Here is a 17,571-nt window from a genome sequence, read left to right as displayed (position 1 = left end):
TGGCTGGCTCTTCAGCCCATTTGGGCCTTCCCCCTCCAGTGCGGTGGCCATTTTGGAGGCCACCACGCCTGCACAATTGGCCTCTGTGTGACCCAGTCCACGCTGATGGGGGAAGGCCTAAACCAGCCAGCCAGCTGGCCGGTATAGGCATCAAAGGGAAGCTAGTGGGGGGAGGGGGAACCTCCACAGATCCCCCCGCCGCTGCCACATCTAACAACTCCCCTGGAGTGGGTAAGTGAATTTTTAAAAAAATCTCTAACCCCCCAAATGATTGGGGGGTGTTTGGTCCGGGGTAAGACCAAACAGGGTTTGCTTCACTTCGACCCCAAATGGTCGAACACGTTCAACATCAAACCTGTTTGCAGATCCCTAGCAGGGGGCTTGGTTAAAACTAGTTGAGGCAGGAGGGGAGTAAGTGTTCACCTTAGAAGTGCCACCGGCAGCCACCGCTGCAGCGGCTGCTGCAGCCCCAGGGGTGGATGGTGGTAGCAATGACTCCCCTCAACCCCCTCTGGAGCAGGCTGGGCCAGTTCAGGCCTGGTTTGGGCCTCTGCACTTGTGTAGAGGTCAATAACATGGCCTCCATGCATGTTCAGAGGCCATTTGCATGACCATGCATTTGCATGACCACCAGTTCGGTTTGAACCAAATCAGGCCCAGTTCAAGTGCATACAAAACTGATCCAGGTTTTCCAGTTTTGTAAACACATCTAATTCTTTATGCAAATTTCCATGCAATCATGGGATTTCAGTACAAAATTTTCATTTCTCTTGTTTATATCCCAAAATCCACCCGTTTTTTATCTTGAACTTCTCCAACAGCTCAGTCAACCTTGTAAGAGCTTTTTGTCTTCCACAAATGTTATCCAGCAACTTCCACATCAGCTGCTCCCTCAACAGAAAATTGTCCTTATTGCAGTTCTCATCTTAGAACTAAATCTGTATAAAATCTTTCCTTCTGTTTCTGAATCCCTGAACCAATTCTCTTGAGATCCTTTTTTTTCTTCCTTCTAGCAAGGAAATAACTGGTCCTCACAGCTGAAGCCTAGAACAGAAATAGCAAACAGACAGATCTTAGAACACCAATCTAAAGGGAGTAGGTTCACTTTCAAATCAAAATATAGTATCTCACAATATTATTTTCTGAAGTATCTGAGAGCAATATAGTGCTTCTAGTTTCCCCTGACTTTTCGGTATGGTCCCAGAATATATAATTTTTCAAATTTAATCCTCACTGTTTATACATTACAATGTCTTGCCCAATTCCCTATGTAAGCTAGACTGCAACTCACGGGAATATCAGCATTCACTTGACTTATGCTAACAGTATCCACAGAAACCATAATGCCAAGACATTAAAGTAAAGCTTTAGGATTTGACAGAAAAAATTCAATCAATTTAGTACAGCTACTTATTATAAACCTTTTTTTTAGGGATACATGGACCATTCCTTGAGAAATTTCACTACTCTTGGTGGCATTTCTCACAATCAAAGGAGTCCAAGTTTACAAAAAAAAGAAGAAAACCCCAGATGGCTGGGCTGCATGCGCTACCACAGAACATGTTGTGCAAACCAAGACATGTTGTGCAAATCCCATTTGGGATTTTTGCCAATCCCAGATCTGTGCAGCAACAAACCAGCATTTAAGCAGGATTGACCAGACAAGTTCTGATCTAAGATTACTAGTTCCAGCTGAATGCTGGATGGACAGTTGCCATGTGGATCTGGGATCAAAGGAAAAATCCTGGGTTCATACAACATGATTCACAGGTGTGTGCATGGCTCAGCAATCTGTGGTTTTCTGGTCAGCTGGGATTCTTTGATTGTGTGAACAGCCCATATTTCGACTGTTTAAGCTTCCCTAGATATTCTTCTAAGGTTCTACCCAAGCAGAAAACTTCAAATTCACCTTGAATTTGGCTTTAGATGCAATTCAGCAATGAGTGCATGACATTCTTCTGTAGAATTTCATTAATCTTATTAACATTCTTTGGGCTTTCCATCATGCTTTGAAGAAAATAGGAACCTCTAAATTCAACTTGAACTTCACTGGAGATAAAATGAGGTGGCAAATCTTAGTTTTATTGAATAGTACAACCAGCTGAAATAAAGGTCAATGCTCCAGTGCCTTTAACAGTTGTGAGGAGGAGGAAATTTTGCTACGCACAACTTGTCATATGTCATATCTCTAGAACTATTGCCTGAAATTTGGCTCAGGCTAAGAACCTTGGTGACTCATAATGCTCACCTTAAAGAATGACTTCTAGAAATGTCTCCCATGTCTCTCCCCCACCACCCACAATACAGGGAAACTCTGTCCTGGTTTAAGAATCCTGCCTTAATAATAGGGACATTAGGGACATACAGTTTCTCTGTGTTCATTTATGGAATGGATGAGGGGGAAATAGAACCTTGCATGCTGGCTATGTTCCTGAACAACAGGAGCATGGCCAATGCAATGGCTCACATTTTTCTCTCATACTTTCCACAAGAACGTGGATGTTTGTGTGACTGAGTGGCTTTAGTGTCTCCTACAAAGGGAACATAGAGGTAATGTGCACTGTGTAGAAAGAGAAGGCCTGTTGGCAATGGTGTGGGCAATTGGGAACACAGTCTTTGTGGATGTGTGCCAAGCACCCCACGTCAATTATTGCTGGCCAAATGCTCATCACCTCTTTGGCCAAACAAAATAGAACCTTGGAACATGGAGCAGTCACAGTTCCACTAGAGAATCCTACTGTAACATCGTATATGGGATGAGTGCACATTGCCTTACTGACTTCTCCAACTTCTCCAGTGGTTGACTCTCTGAATAGGAAAAGAGGAAGTTGCCCTATACTGAGTCAGACCACTGGTCCCTCCAGCTCAGTCTTCATTTGCTGGCAGCAGCTGTACAAGTTTAAGTCAGGAGTCTCTCCCAGCCCTAACTGGAGATGCCAGGGATTGAAACTGGGACCGTCTGCATGCCAAGAAGATGCTTTTCCACTAAGCTATGGTCCCATCCCCTAAGATGAATATTTTACAGGAGACAATGCTCACATATAGTCTCACATCCAAATGGAAACCAAGGTGGACCCTGCTTAGCAAAGGGGATAATTCATGCTTGCTACTTCATGACCAGCTTAAATCCCCCATGCATCAGGAGGAAAGCTGCTTTCCTGTATCTTTGCTTTTGACAGCAAGGAAGCAGGCAGTAGTCCTGTGCAAATTCAGATTCAAAAAATCATTTTTTCCCCAAAATTTCAAAAAATTGGTAAAAATAGGTAAAATCCAAATCCAATTTTTAAAAAATTGGATCAGTAAAGTCAGAATTAAATCTAAAATATTGCAATTAATTTCAGAAATACTTCAGAATTTTGGAATTAGGAAAATGGAATAGGACACACCCCCCCCCCACACACACAGAGATGAATGGGGGAATTGAAACAAATTCATTAAAAATTAATATATAATGGCCCATAAGAAATAATAGTAAATCACCAAAAATTCTGTAAATATAGTATTGTAAGTCAGAATGGGATAAATGTTCTGGGCATGGTAGATCTTTTAGGGCTTGATACCACCCTTAATTTCATGCAGATGAACGAGGGTTTCTTACTTCCTTTCCTTTTCATCCTTTTGCTTTGAATAGACACAACTTTTCTTTATTTGGATGCTTGAAGGCATTCAGAGCTCCTCCTGAGAGGACTTTGTCCCCCAATGTGTAGGCTGGTATGTGAAGTGGTGTCTGAGAAGAAGGTGCACCCTCTCCTCACATTTCTGCTTTGCTTAGATAAGACAGAGGGGAGCAGAATTAATGCAGAGGCTGGCAGGCAGCCTATTTCTATGTCCCTCTCCCAAGCACTGTGGTTGGAAGGGAACAGAGATGCAGATGAACCAACTGCAGCATGCCTTGAGCAGTTGCAAACCCAAGGAGGCACTGAAGCATTGTGCAGCTAGAGATGTCACTCACGCAACTGCTCTCCTCCCCTTGGCATTTTCCATATATGATACATCACCAGCTTCAAAGAGAAACACATTTTGGAACATAAGTAAATGACTGAGAAAAGAATGGAAATAGCCATCCAACCCTCCAGTGCAATACAATATGGACAAAATTGGATCCAATGGTGCATTAGCAATTTTGCATTGAAAGCAATTATCTGTGAGCTGCCCAGAGAACAATTTGTTATGGGGCGGCTAACAAATAAAGCTAACAAATATCATTATTACTAGCTGGCCCAGGTGCAGAGCATCTGTGCCTCTAGTTCTCCCTCATTCTTGGCCCCCCTCCATCTTTCTCTCCTGCTGGCCTGACCGCCACTTTCTCTCCCCCTCTGCTAGCCAGCCTGGCTGCTGCTTTCTCTCCCCCTTCGCTCCGCCCACCACTGGCTGGCCTGGCCACCACTTTCTCTCCACGCCAACCTGCTGGCCTGACCACCACTTTCTCTCCCTGCCTGGCCGCCTGGCCATTCACCTTATCTTCTCTGCTGTCGCTTTCCTCTCCCCCTCCTCTTGCTCGTGAACTCGCACGAGAGCTGCCACGCATGGAATTAGTGAGAGTACTCAGACTGGTGCTTTTTAATTTATTCATAAATGATCTAGAAGTTGGGGTAAGCTGTGAGGTGGCCAAATTTGCAGATGATACCGAATTATTTAGGTAGTGAAATCCAAAACAGATTGTGAGGAGCTCCAAAAGGATCTCACAAAACCAGGTGAGTGGGTGACAAAATGGCAAATGCGGTTCAATGTTGGCAAGTGTGAAGTGATGCACATTGGGATGAGAATCCCGAACTTCAAGTATACGCTGATGGGATCTGAGCTGTCATCAGTGATTGACCAGGAGAGGGATCTTGGGGTCATAGTGGACAGCTCATTGAAAGTGTCAACTCAATGTGCGGTAGCTGTGAAAAAGGCCAATTCCATTCTAGGGATAATTAGAAAGGGGATTGAAAATAAAACTTCTGATATTATACAAAACTATGGTGTAGCCACATTTGGAGTACTGTGAAAATTCTGGTCACCATATCTAAAAAAGGACATTGTAGAACTGGAAAAGGAGCAGAAGACGGCAACCAAGATGCAGGGGCCTAGAGCACCTTCCTTATGAGGCAAGGCTACAACACTTGGGGCTATTTAGGTTAGGAAAAAAACGACTGCGGGGAGACATGATAGAGGTCTATAAAATCATGCATGATGTGGAAAAAGTGGATAGAGAGAAATTCTTCTCCCTCTCATATAACACTAGAACTAGGAGTCATCCCATGAAATTGATTGCCAGGAAATTTAGGACCAGCAAACGGAAGTACTTTTTCACACAATGCATAATCTTGTGGAAATCTCTGCCACAGGATGTGGTGACAGCCAACAACCTGGATGGCTTTAAGAGGGGTTTGGATAATTTCATAGAGGAGAGCTCTAGCATTGGCTACTAGTCGGAGGGCCAAAGGCCACCTCCAGCCTCAGAGGCAGGATGCCTCTGAGTACCAATTGCAGGGGAGTAACAGCAGGAGAGAGGGGATGCCCTCAACTCCTGCCTGTAGGCTTCCAGCAGCATCTGGTGGGCCACTGTGTGAAACAGGATGCTGGACTAGATGGGCCATGGGCCTGATCCAGCAGGGCTGTTCTTTTGTTGTTATGTTCTTACATCTAAGAGAATTATACATAGAGATAGGTTATACATTTCAAAATGCTGCTCCAATTTGATGCACATATTTAATTGGGTCCCCCCCATTTAGCAATTGGCTAAAACTAGCATTTTGGAGAAATAGGCACAGCTGTTATCAGAGCATCTGTAACAGTAAGAAAGCTGCAAAGAAAGAAAGTGCAATTACATACACAGCTGTGCGTGCCCACTCCCACCTGCTCAAGTCTACTACACATTGTGCTTTTTTAAATCTACCCCCCCCCCGCCCCCGCAAAAAACAAACAAACTGGGAAATAACATCTATTGGCAATCCTGTATTGAGCCATAACTGGAAAAATTAATAATACACAAGCTTGAGTTACTTGCACATGGGCAAGAAGAAGGGTTGGATGAGGATATGAGAAGAACATACCGGGACCAGTCAATCTGACAATATCTTAGTCACCAGCTCTCCCCCCACCCTCCAAACCCCCAAACCACACAGGCAGCCCACACAACAACATGACAGAGGAGAGGAGTCTCCTCACGACCCCCCACCCAGCCCTCCCCCCACCCTCCAAGACCCCAAACCACACAAGCAGCCCACACAACAGCAGCAAAACAAAGGAGAAGAGTCTGCCCACCAGCTCCCCCACGCCCCAAGACCCCAAACCACACAGGCAGCCCACACAATAGCATATCAGAGGAAAGGACACACGCAGCCCACACAACAGCATAAGCCCACACAACAGCAGGAGTCTCCCCACCAGCCCTCCTCCCATCCTCCAAGACCCCAGTCAGCCACACAGCATAACAGGAAGGAGTCTGGACTCTGGAGAACTAGAATAGTAACAGTAATCAGTAGACACGCCAGCGGTTCTTCACTGCTGACTCAGTCGCTGATTGTTGGGTCATCTCCGCTGTGCTCTGCCTATTGTTGCCTGTCTGACTCTCTTTGGCCCCTTGTGAGAGCTTCGCCTCACTGAAGAGTGACTGAGCCCAATACAGCTGTGGCTGCAGCTCGTCCCTCAGGCTCCCTCCCTTCTCAGTTCCATCATGTTCTCCCCCTCCCCCACTGTTGCTGCTGCCTAGTTTCCTGCCTGCCTACTCACTGCCTACTCACTGCACACGAGGCAGGCAGGTGGCTGCTGACCCGCCCCCACCTAGACGGAAGAGAGAGGGCGCACACAGATGCAGCTGGTCTTGCCTTTTGAAGACAAGACACATACACACCCCACTGCCGTCGCACGCCACAATGAGGCCTGCCGGCCATTGCGCTGGGGACATTTTTTACCCCCGCCCACCCGCCACCGGGCAACAAAGTATAGGTGGCAGGGTGCAGCGCTGCCGGTTTTTCTTTCTGGTGCCTGGTCCCTAACACACACGCATATGGCTCCTGCTGCCATTTCTGATGCAGGACATGTGGGGGAGTGTTCAGAGCCCCCCCACCCCACAGCAGAGGACCGGGCCAGTGACCCATGGCCCGGGCCTAAGAGCGCCTCTGTCCTAGTGCTGCCGAGTCCTTACACCTGCTCTATATCGATCCCTCTGCTAGCAGGATCTTGGTTGTGTGTTTTAATTATTTATTTTCCTGCCTTCCTATCCTGTCTTTCTATCAATATAAAAATATCAACATGCTCTTAGCACACAACTGTATTGAACATACACATGCATATGGACACTGCCATATGTAAATAAAACCACATTGTTGGATATATCAAAGGTATGGAAAATATAGCATATTCTAATATAATGGAAGAGTTCGACTTTAAACTTAGCACACAATAAATAGTTATCCACAGCAAAAAACCCCAAACAACCCCCCCCCCACACACACAACAGTATAAAGAGCATCACTCTACCAGCAATATGGAATAGGGATGTGCACAAATCAATTTTTTAAATTCGATTTGTGCCCAAAACAAATCACCCCTGATTTGTTTTGTATCCAAATATACCCCCTCCAAATCACCCCAGATTCGATTTGTATTTGCTTTGATTTGATTTGGACTGATTTGGACCATTTAACAAGGTCCTAGCAGCATCAAATTTGGCTGGTTGGTAGGTGCCACCTACCACCCAAATTTCAAAACAGTGGGACATTTGGTTGATTTTTAATGATTTTCTTTTAGTTTTTACTGATTTTGAACATTTCTGCCATAGGAAACAATAGAGATTCAGAGTTGCCATATCCTAACGCTAACACGGATCCCCAGCTTTCATTTTTTTTAAAGAAGAAGCTAAGCTCTAGCCCTTGTAGAAGTGGAGTTATGAAGCAAAATGTGCAGTCATTATTTTTCAAGTGTTTGGATTCTTTGGTGTATAATAACTTTTCCTCATAATGAAACTCTATGACGATTCATTGCACACCTTCATTTCTTCTGATCATTTTGACTGTCATTGGACAGTGCCAACTGTCAACTGCCATTTGCCAACTATGCCCCCCTCAACACCACCTGCAAGGCAGTGGGGTACTCAATTTAATTTGTAGGAATATTGAAATGTTTAGATTCTTTGGTGTCTAATAACTTTTCCTCATAATGAATCCCTGTGAGGATTCATTATATGCCTTCATTTCTTCTGTTCATTTTGACTATCATTGGATAGTGCCAACTGTCAACTGTCATGTGTCAACTCCTCCCCCACACACACACACTTGGGTACTCAGTTTATTTTTTAGGTATTTTTGAAGTGTTTAGATTCTTTGGTGCCTTCATTACACACCTTCATGTCTTCTGTTCATTTTGACCCCATTGCTTTGCAGGTGGGGGTGGGGAATTAGTGGCATCCCATGTTCCAACTACCCCCCAACCCACAAGCCACTGGGTACTCAGTTTATATTTTAGGAATTTTTGAGGTGTTTAGACTATTTGGTGTGTAATAAATCCTCATAGGGATCCATTATGAGGAAAGATTATTAGATACCAAAGAGCCTAAACACGTGAGGAGAAAAAATCCTACAACGTAAACTGAGTAGTACCCCACAGCCTTGTTGGTGGGAGTGGATCGTAGTTGGCACATGGCAGTTGACAGTTGGCACTGTTGAAAAGACAGACAAAATGAATAGAAGAAATGAAGTTGTGTAATGAATCATCATAGGGACTCATTGAGGGAAAGTTATTAAACACCAAAGAATCCAAACACTTGAAAAATAGTGACCACACATTTTGCTCCATAACTCCCCTTCTACAAGGGCTAAAGCTTAGCTTTGTTTTTAAAATGAAAGCTGGGAATCTGGGGGAATTAATAGGAGGGATCCAAATCTCAAATCGATTTGGATTGAATCAGGCGCGATTCAATTTGTACCAAAATTTAGCCAATGGACCACAGGGGTGATTTGTTTTTCTCCAAATCAGCTAGACTTGGGTACAAATCGATTTGTACCCAAATCAGTTTGCACATCCCTAATATGGAATTCTATTTATTTTATTTCATTTTAACATTTATATCCCATTCTTCGTCCCAAGAGTTCAGAATGGTGTGCATGGTTAGAAACATGGTTAGAAACTGCTTTATACCAAGTCAGCCCATTGGTCCATCTAGTTCAATGTTGTCTATACAGACAGGCAGTGGCTTCTTCAAGACTGCTGGCAGAAGTCTCTCTCAGCCCTATCTTGGAGATGCCAAGGAGAGAACTTGGAGCCTTCTGCATGCAAACATCCAGGTGCTCTTTCCAGAGTGACCCCCATCCCCTAAGGGGGATTTCTTACAGTGCTCACTCATGTAGTGTCCCATTCAAATGCAAACCAGGGTAGACCCTGCTTAGCAAAGAGCACAGCTCATGCTTCTGGACAATTCATGCTTGGTTACGTTTATCCTCACAACAGCCCTGTGTGTTACTGAGGTGCTTGTGTTAGATTCAACAAGCGTTCCCTGACTCCTAGTCCTTTTACTGGAAAAAACTACCCTGGTTGAAGCTCTGTATATATACCATACATCCTGCATTCATAGATAAGAGTCACGCTTGCTAACCAGAGGAATGCACTGGTGTGTACAACTTACTACTCACCTTCCAATATCCAAGCCCCCAACCCAGAGACCCTCACTAGAGATTCTATTCTTAGGCCTAACCCTCCTGGTTACTGGCTCTATCCAAGCCCTATCTGACTCTCTGAGCTACCAGTTAGACAGTTTGACTGCCATTCTTTGCTCCATTCTAAAGCCCCTCCCTCAAGAATCCCACCTGCAGGGCAGTTCCTTCAAAAGATGGTTGGAAACTCTGGTGCTGCTGTCAACCATCATCACAGGGTCTCTACAATTGTCCAGTTCAAGGGCAAAGCCTGTTGCTATGATGCCATTTTTCCCCAATAGGCATATTCACTCTACATCATCTTTCTCTGCAAGTGACTCTAGAAGAGGACTTTGCTTTGCAGGTTTATTTTTTAAAAGTGAAATCTGGCGGCAATCAGGGGTGTGCCCCCCCCCCGAAAAACAGCTTCTGATGTATTTAAAGATTTTTTTGTTATCCCCCTTGATGCTTTTAGCTAAATGTTCCTAAACTCTCTCTTTGCTTCCCTTATTGTCTTCTTGCATTTCTTTTGCCAGAGTGTGTTGCTTTCTCTTCTCTTCATTTGTGCAGGCATTTAATTTTTGAAGGAAGTTTTCTTCCCCATTATAGCTTCCTTGACTTTACTTATTAGCCATGCTGGCATCCTCCCAGCATGCTGGCATCCTCCTTGGTTGTACCTTTCCTCCTTTTTGGTATACATTCTAACTGGGCTTCTATTGTTGTGGTTTTAAATAAACTCCATGCATCCTGGAGTGAAGTGACTCCCCTAATTTTCCCTTTCAGTTTTATTTTCATCAAACTCCTCATTTTAGAAAAAAATCCTCTTCTGAAATTCAAAGTGTCTGTGCTTGACTTCATTGGTGATTCTCTCCTCGCATATATGCTGAATTTGATCACACTATGGTCACTGTTCCCTAAAGATTCCATGACACTGACATCTTGCACCAGGTCCTCGGCGCCACTCAGGATTAAGTCTAAGGTCACCTTCTCTTTGGTTGGTTACATTGGTTGCCAACTGTGCTAGGGTCATTCAGTGTACCTAGAAATGTGGCCTCTTTGTGATTACCTGAAAGCCTATTTACTCAGTCTATGTGTGGGTAATTGAAGTCACCCATTATTACAGCTCTGACTCTGATGCCTCCCTGATTTCCTTCTGCAACTCCCAGTTACTGTCAGTGTTTTGATCAGGTTTTCAAGATATATAATCCAGTCTTTCTATGTTTTATTTATGTTATGTTACATTAGATTATGTTACGTTACGTTATTTATATACAGCCTGACTCTGAAGGCTCTAGTTTGTTAGATTCTATCCTTTCTTTAACATACAGTGCTGCTCCACCCCCAATTTGTCCCACTCTGCCTTTCTTTAGAGTTTATATCCAGGAATAACTTTGCCCCACTGGTTCTCACTATTCCACCATTTTCCCATTATGCCATATCTTTGTTTTCATTAGCAACCCAGCAACCAAGCACTCTAGCTGAACCTCAAAAAGCTGAGATACCTCATTCTTCTTCTGATGGATATTGCCACCATCATGCTTATGACATTTGCCTCTTCTAACACCATTAGCTTGGAGAGCATGAGGAGGGTGGTATTTCACCGGCTGCCTGGGCAGAATAAGAGGATACATTAGATGGGACTTTAGATGGGCACCCAGGATCAGCAGAGGACACTTTAGATGGAGGACATGTCTAGGAGGACACGTCTAGGAGGACACGTCAGGAGGACATGTCTACGAGTCACGCCTAGGAGACACATGTAGGAGTCACGTCTAGGAGTCATGTCTTGGAGGACATGTCATTCCTTTTTTCCCTCTAGGAGGACTTGTCTAGGAGGACATGTTAGATGTGTGGAGCATGTTAGATGGGACCGTTAGAACCCTGTGCCTCAGCCTTGTGATTATGGATATTGCTGACATCATGCTTATGACATTTGCCTCTTCTAATACCAGAAGCACTGGCGGATTAAGGGAGAGGCAGTAGAGGTAACTGCCTATGGTGGCAAAATCCCCCCAACAGCAAATTTTGATTGATGAAAAAAAATTAATCCTTAAAACTACCACTGCACAGGAGTGCAATCACCTGACTGGGCTTTTCTGCACACACATGTGTGTGTGCGCAGAAAGGCCTGAAACCGGTGATTGCAGTCATTTGGGAGGTAGGCGGGCTTGGGTTAGGAGGGCCATTGCTGCTCTATCCATGCCACGTGCTTGAAAATTTGTCTTGCCCTGACCTACCACCATCATAATTTGGGAGGCAGGCTGGTGCAAGGGAGCTCTCACTGCCACACTTGTGCATGTGCAAGGGAGCTCTCGCCGTTCCGCTTGAGCATGGCAGCAGTTTTAAATGTTTAAAATGATTTAAGCTCCTCCCCCTCTTTCCTCCCTTGCTGCTTGGGTGGCAAATCTTTGGCCGCCTACAGGCGGCAAAGAGCTTAATCTGCCCCTGACCATAAGCTTGGAAAGCACGAGGAGGGTAATGCTACCTGGCGCATCTGAGCCGAAGTGGGACTTTTGGGAACTCTCTGGGACACTGAACATGTGTACAGCATACCTTTTTTCTTGTCTGAACAGGGCTTCTCTCTTATGGTTCCTTCTGTACGGTTATTAAATGACAAAGAGATGGGAAATATTCCATTCAGTATGTAGTGCACACTTTCAACCTTCCATGGTTACTTATAGTTTAAATTAATACTGTAGGACAGCTGGATCCACTTTTCTCCTTTTTTTAAAAAAAGAACCTCCCGACCAACATTTGGTTGAAAAATACATATGAACAAATAAGCCTTGCTCCAAGGAAAAATGGTTTTCTGACAGACCGTGCTCTGTACAATCTTTACAGCCAAGTTTTACAAAGATGTTTTTCTACTGCAGGAGACAAGCTGACAGATCCTTAAACCTGTCACTGCTATCATTTTTTAGAGTACTGAACCTTTGAATATAAGCCTTTGGTCATTAAAATTGTACCAAGGTCAAGGGAGGTGAAACATGCCTTATTCATTTGTCATATAATGTGCCCTGCTTGGGGGATCACATACTTATTTTTATTACATTCTCAGTGAGGTTTGGAAGGGTCCGTGCCTTTCATTCTCCAACTTGAAGGCATGTCTCCTTTAATGTTGACAAACTTGCCTGTATGCCCACCGATGCAATAAAGTGCTGATAGATACAAGAAAAGTGAAACGGCAAGTTATGGACGTTGATGATCCAATCTTAAATATACTCAGGATTGTTTTATGGGTCTTTGCTCCAGGATATATTTTTTACTGAGTATCTTTGATTATGCTGCCATCAGTGGCTTTCAAGACATAAAAAGACAAATGACAGGTACTGTCAGGTAGTCAAACGTGAATAGGTAGAAATTCACTGAGCATGTAATATGGTAGATTTCAGAAAAGCTAAAAACCCATGGTAGTTTCAACAGGCAAGATCTTTCCAAAAATGCTATTTGAAGAAAGACTCCTGAAATAATGAATTGGATGAAGTCTTACATAACTACTAATTCCCTGAGGTATCATCTGCTGCCTTCTCTCATAAATTGCAAGGACTTTCATGCTAGATCAAAGAAGAGCATACAAGAAAATGCAGGTGAAAACAACCTGTCCTTGCCCTCAAGTATATGACTAGTTTTTAAAGACTCACATAAGCAATACTGAAGGAGGCAGATCCAACTGTATATACATCACTGGGCTGGGATATCTTAAGCAACAGAACAGGAAAAGGCCTTCCACCTTATATTGTGGAAGATACCCACTGGAGTAGGTTTATTTGTATTACAGATAGTAATGTAAGCCAAGGATGAAATTGATCTTTAGATCAAATTGGTCCGATGACTGGATTGCAGTGGGGTGGATTTAGCCTTCCTCCTCCACATCAAACTGCAGATCAGAGCTATTCAGCAAAGAGCTGATTGGAGTTATTCAGATTTCCATTGCTATATGCGTGCAGCCCTAGTTCCAGAAATGCACAAATGTGGACAAGAGAATCTAAATGCAATAGTTAAGACAGATTTTTTCCCCATCTGTATCAATATTTTGGAAACAATACAAAACATATTTGGTTCAACTTACAAAATGGATGACAACAGGAAATATTCAATTTTGTGATAGGGCTTCTGAGAGTGATCATTTATGAGACCTTAGATTAAAAACATTACCTAGAAGAGAAGGACTAGAAAGCAGCATATTTTATTACATGTATACTTAGTTGTTTGAACATGCATTCAGTGTTAGATTTAATTAAACAGAAAAATAATTTTTAACTCGAAAGCTATGATTCCAATTGTACAGAGGTTAATCCTTAGCAAATTTGTCATTTACTAATCATGTTATTTTGATTCAAATAAACTAAGAAACCTTTCTCTTTCTTAAAGGAAGAGTATGGTATCAAAAAATCTATATTGCTGTGAATATAACATTCACTGTGCATTTACTAATTTCTCCCACTCAGCTGCAGTTGAGAGTTTACAAAAAACACCTTTTGCAGTTTTTTTTAAATTGCCTTCTATCTATATTTTAATAATCTTGCTTTGGAAATGGATCTCACTAACAATACAAGTGAAGACTGGTTCATTTTTAATTTTTCTCCCTTTTCTTTTTCTTTTCTTTTTTGGCAGGGCTTCTGCACCTTACTGAGAGCCGTACAGCACTATGAAAATCACTCCTGGTTCCTACAATAAATACTGTCCAGCTATATTGTCTTCTCTCTCTCTCTCTCTCACACACACACACACACACCAGGGTAGTCTCTTCTGAGGCTGCAGAAATGGCTGCAACCTCAGAAAAGATTAAAGCTTCCAGAAGCACCTGTGCCATTCCCAGGACTCATTAAGAACATAAGAAGAGACCAGCTGAATCAACACAAGGCCCATCCAGTCCAGCATCCTGCCTCAAGCAGTGGCCAATCAAGTGCAACTGAGAAGCCCTCAGGTGGAGAAAACAGGGCAACTGCAGGGAAAGCATTTTTACCTCATGGCACTTATTTGTTTGTTTGTTTGTTTACATTTATATCCCGCTCTTCATCCAAGGAACTCAGAGGAAGTGCATGGTTATTTTTAGCCTCACAAAAACCCTGTAAGCAGGTTAGGCTGAGAGATACATGACTGGCCCAGAATCACCCAGTGAGTTTCATGGTTGAATGGGGATTCAGACTTGGGTCTTCCCGGTCCTAGTCCCACACTCTAACCACTATGCTCTGCTGGACCTATTGGTCAGGATGCATTCAGAGTTCACTATAATGGCAACTTTGGAATAATCTCGTCTAGCAATGACTACCTCTTAACACCTAACAATGTTATCTGACCCTGTGTCACCCCTGGACACAAGAAAACATCCTTATCATATGTTCTCAAGAGGAAGGATCCTCTTCTTGACCTGATGTCTCAAGAATGCCAAGTCATTGCACTTTTGACCTTTCAAAATAAGGTTCCATGTCATCCAGTTATCACTGCCTATAATGCCCCTTTCCTACCAGCAAGGACAGGAAAGCAAGTAAGCTTGAAGATCAAGCAAGAGAACAGGAAGAGGAGGAGAACAAAACATACGTAATGGATGCCCTTTCAACAGTAAGTACGTATGTGTACTTCTCTGCCATGATTGCCAAGGCTGGCCAATGTGGGGTACAGAGTTACCCCACAACAACAATGTTTGCATTTTCATGATATCCAGTGCAGGTTAAAATACAAACAGCAGAAAATGCTATCTGCTAGGCATCAGGGGGTATACACAAAGCCAGTTTTATTGGTTCAGCTCAAAACCAGACTGGATTCAAGCCAAACTGAGCCCAGTTTGGTTTTCCCCTGGTTGAACTGGATGCAGTTTGAGTTCAAATCAAGCTGGTTCGACAGGCTTGGAGCCCTACTGGTAAAGGGGAATCTGGGAGGATTCCTCTTTATCAGTAAAGGGGCAGGGGGTTCTCCTAAGGGATGGTCACTGCATGAGGAATGGTCACTAAAATGGTCTCCACACATGCACAGAGGCCAGAACCCAGCAGAGGAAAGCACAAACTGGGCCCCACCGACCCTGCCTACTCTGGGGGAGGCTGGCAGGGGTGAGGGGAACCGCTGCCACCCCTGCTGCTTTCTCCAATGCCCCTGAAGCCACATCTGCCACTAGCAAAACTTGTAAGTAGTTATTTACTTCTTCCCCCTCTTCCCTTAGGATAGCCCCCTTTATGGTAAGGGGGAATCCTCACCAGTTTCCCCTTTACCAGTAGAGTTCCGAACCAGCTTCAATCAAACCAGGCCCAGTTCAGTTAGAACATGGACATTGATTGGTCCTAGAGCCTAGAACCTGTAACACATGTGGGGAAGGGGGTCAGGGCCTCCTGTAGTATATTTGAAGAGAATTGGTCAAACTCTTAATTTGTGATGAATTTTTGAAATATTTGTAAAAATGGCCTAAAATGTTGAAATCCCATATCCTAAGGCAGGGGTGAGGAACCTTGGCCCTCCAGCTGTTTTTGAACTACAACTCCCAGCATCCCCAGCCACAATGGCTGGGGATGCTGGGAGTTGTAGTTCAAAAACAGCTGGAGGACCAAGGTTCCCCACCCCTGTCCTAAGGGATAATGCATTGACCCAATAGCAATGCATCAGCTATTTTGATCTGGGTTTGTATTAATACTGTATGAACGATTCAATAATCACTTGGATTGGATCAGATCAGATAAGCTGATCTTTGTAAAGATGAGTTGCTTTAAGGTGGTTGTGCTGATCTCACAGATTAACATCTTCTCACCAATATGTGAGATATTTCCCCTCACCCGCTCTTGAAGAAAGAACAAGCCACCATTCAATGAGGGTGGTATACATTTGTACTTTTCAATGAAATCCACTGATGTAGCCTCCTAAAGTCATTTCAATAATGAAAGACCCATAGGCAGTTTTGCAAATTAAACCCATATGAACCTTCACATGACCTCAATTCATCTTCTGAGGCCCTCATTCATATTTCTTTGCTATTGGAGTTACATTGAGAATCCAAAAGGGACAGGTCATTTTCATTTGTGTTCCCAGATTGTGCAATAGCATGCCCAGACAGGTATGCCTGGCGCCATCTCAGACTGTCCAACATCCTAACAAGGATATGAGCAATGAACAATGTTGCACTATCGCAAGAAAGTGCGACTAAAAGCTGGGGATTTTCAGAATGGTGCTCTTGTGCTCTTCCACAAAAGTTCCCTATAAAGCAAATGAGAAAGAGGTTTCCTGACTGTACACTTGTGCGGGGCCAGCCCAAGGATCGGAAGCACCTCAGGCAAAGCCTGGCTTTGGTGCCCCCTGTTCCTTTGCCCACATGGGCAGGCACCTCCCATTGGGCAGTCTGGTGATCCCTGTTGATGTGCCTAAATACACTTTTCTGGGTTCTTGTCTGGGTCCTTATATTAAGAATAACCAGACAGGAGAAACTTTTCCAAGGCTTTTAATATTTGAGCCCCTGGTGGCGCAGTGGTAAAACTGCCGCCCTGTAACCAGAAGGTTACAAGTTCGATCCTGACCAGGGGCTCAAGGTTGACTCAGCCTTCCATCCTTCCGAGGTCGGTAAAATGAGTACCCAGAATGTTGGGGGCAATATGCTAAATCATTGTAAACCACTTAGAGAGCTTCGGCTATAGAGCGGTATATAAATGTAAGTGCTATTGCTATTGCTATTGCTATTTGCACTACTGCAGATAATGCGGTGCTCAATGGTTCTCTCACCAAGATTGAGGACCCTGAATTACAATTTCAATAGGTCTTTATACCTTAGCATAGTGCTTACACAGCTCGAATAAACATCTGTCACACAACAATGAGAAAACAGGATATGCCTTATCAACATGAGCCACAGACTTCTGTTTCCTAACTTAAGACATCACTTTATCTTTACAAAGCTCTAAACTTCCGCTAACGTAAACACATTAGCTAAGTACTTACACAATTTTCAACTTTTGTGGATTCAAACACATCACTGTCATCT

General features: G+C 43.6%; 1 long non-coding RNA gene across 1 annotated transcript; it reads right to left on the bottom strand.

The window, feature by feature from the left end:
• Nucleotides 1-248: 248 nt before the first annotated feature.
• Nucleotides 249-9,722, bottom strand: LOC128352028 (uncharacterized). The gene is made up of 3 exons (XR_008320178.1): nt 9,615-9,722; nt 1,910-2,049; nt 249-1,044 (listed from the first exon to the last, which is right to left on the bottom strand). It is a non-coding gene; the product is annotated as an uncharacterized LOC128352028 (long non-coding RNA).
• Between the last annotated feature and the right edge of the window lie 7,849 nt (nt 9,723-17,571).

The sequence above is a fragment of the Hemicordylus capensis genome, chromosome 3, assembly GCF_027244095.1.
Source record: "Hemicordylus capensis ecotype Gifberg chromosome 3, rHemCap1.1.pri, whole genome shotgun sequence".
NCBI classification, from domain to species: Eukaryota; Metazoa; Chordata; class Lepidosauria; order Squamata; family Cordylidae; genus Hemicordylus; species Hemicordylus capensis.
Note: the sequence above shows the minus strand (reverse complement) of the source record. Positions and strands in the feature narration are given on the sequence as shown.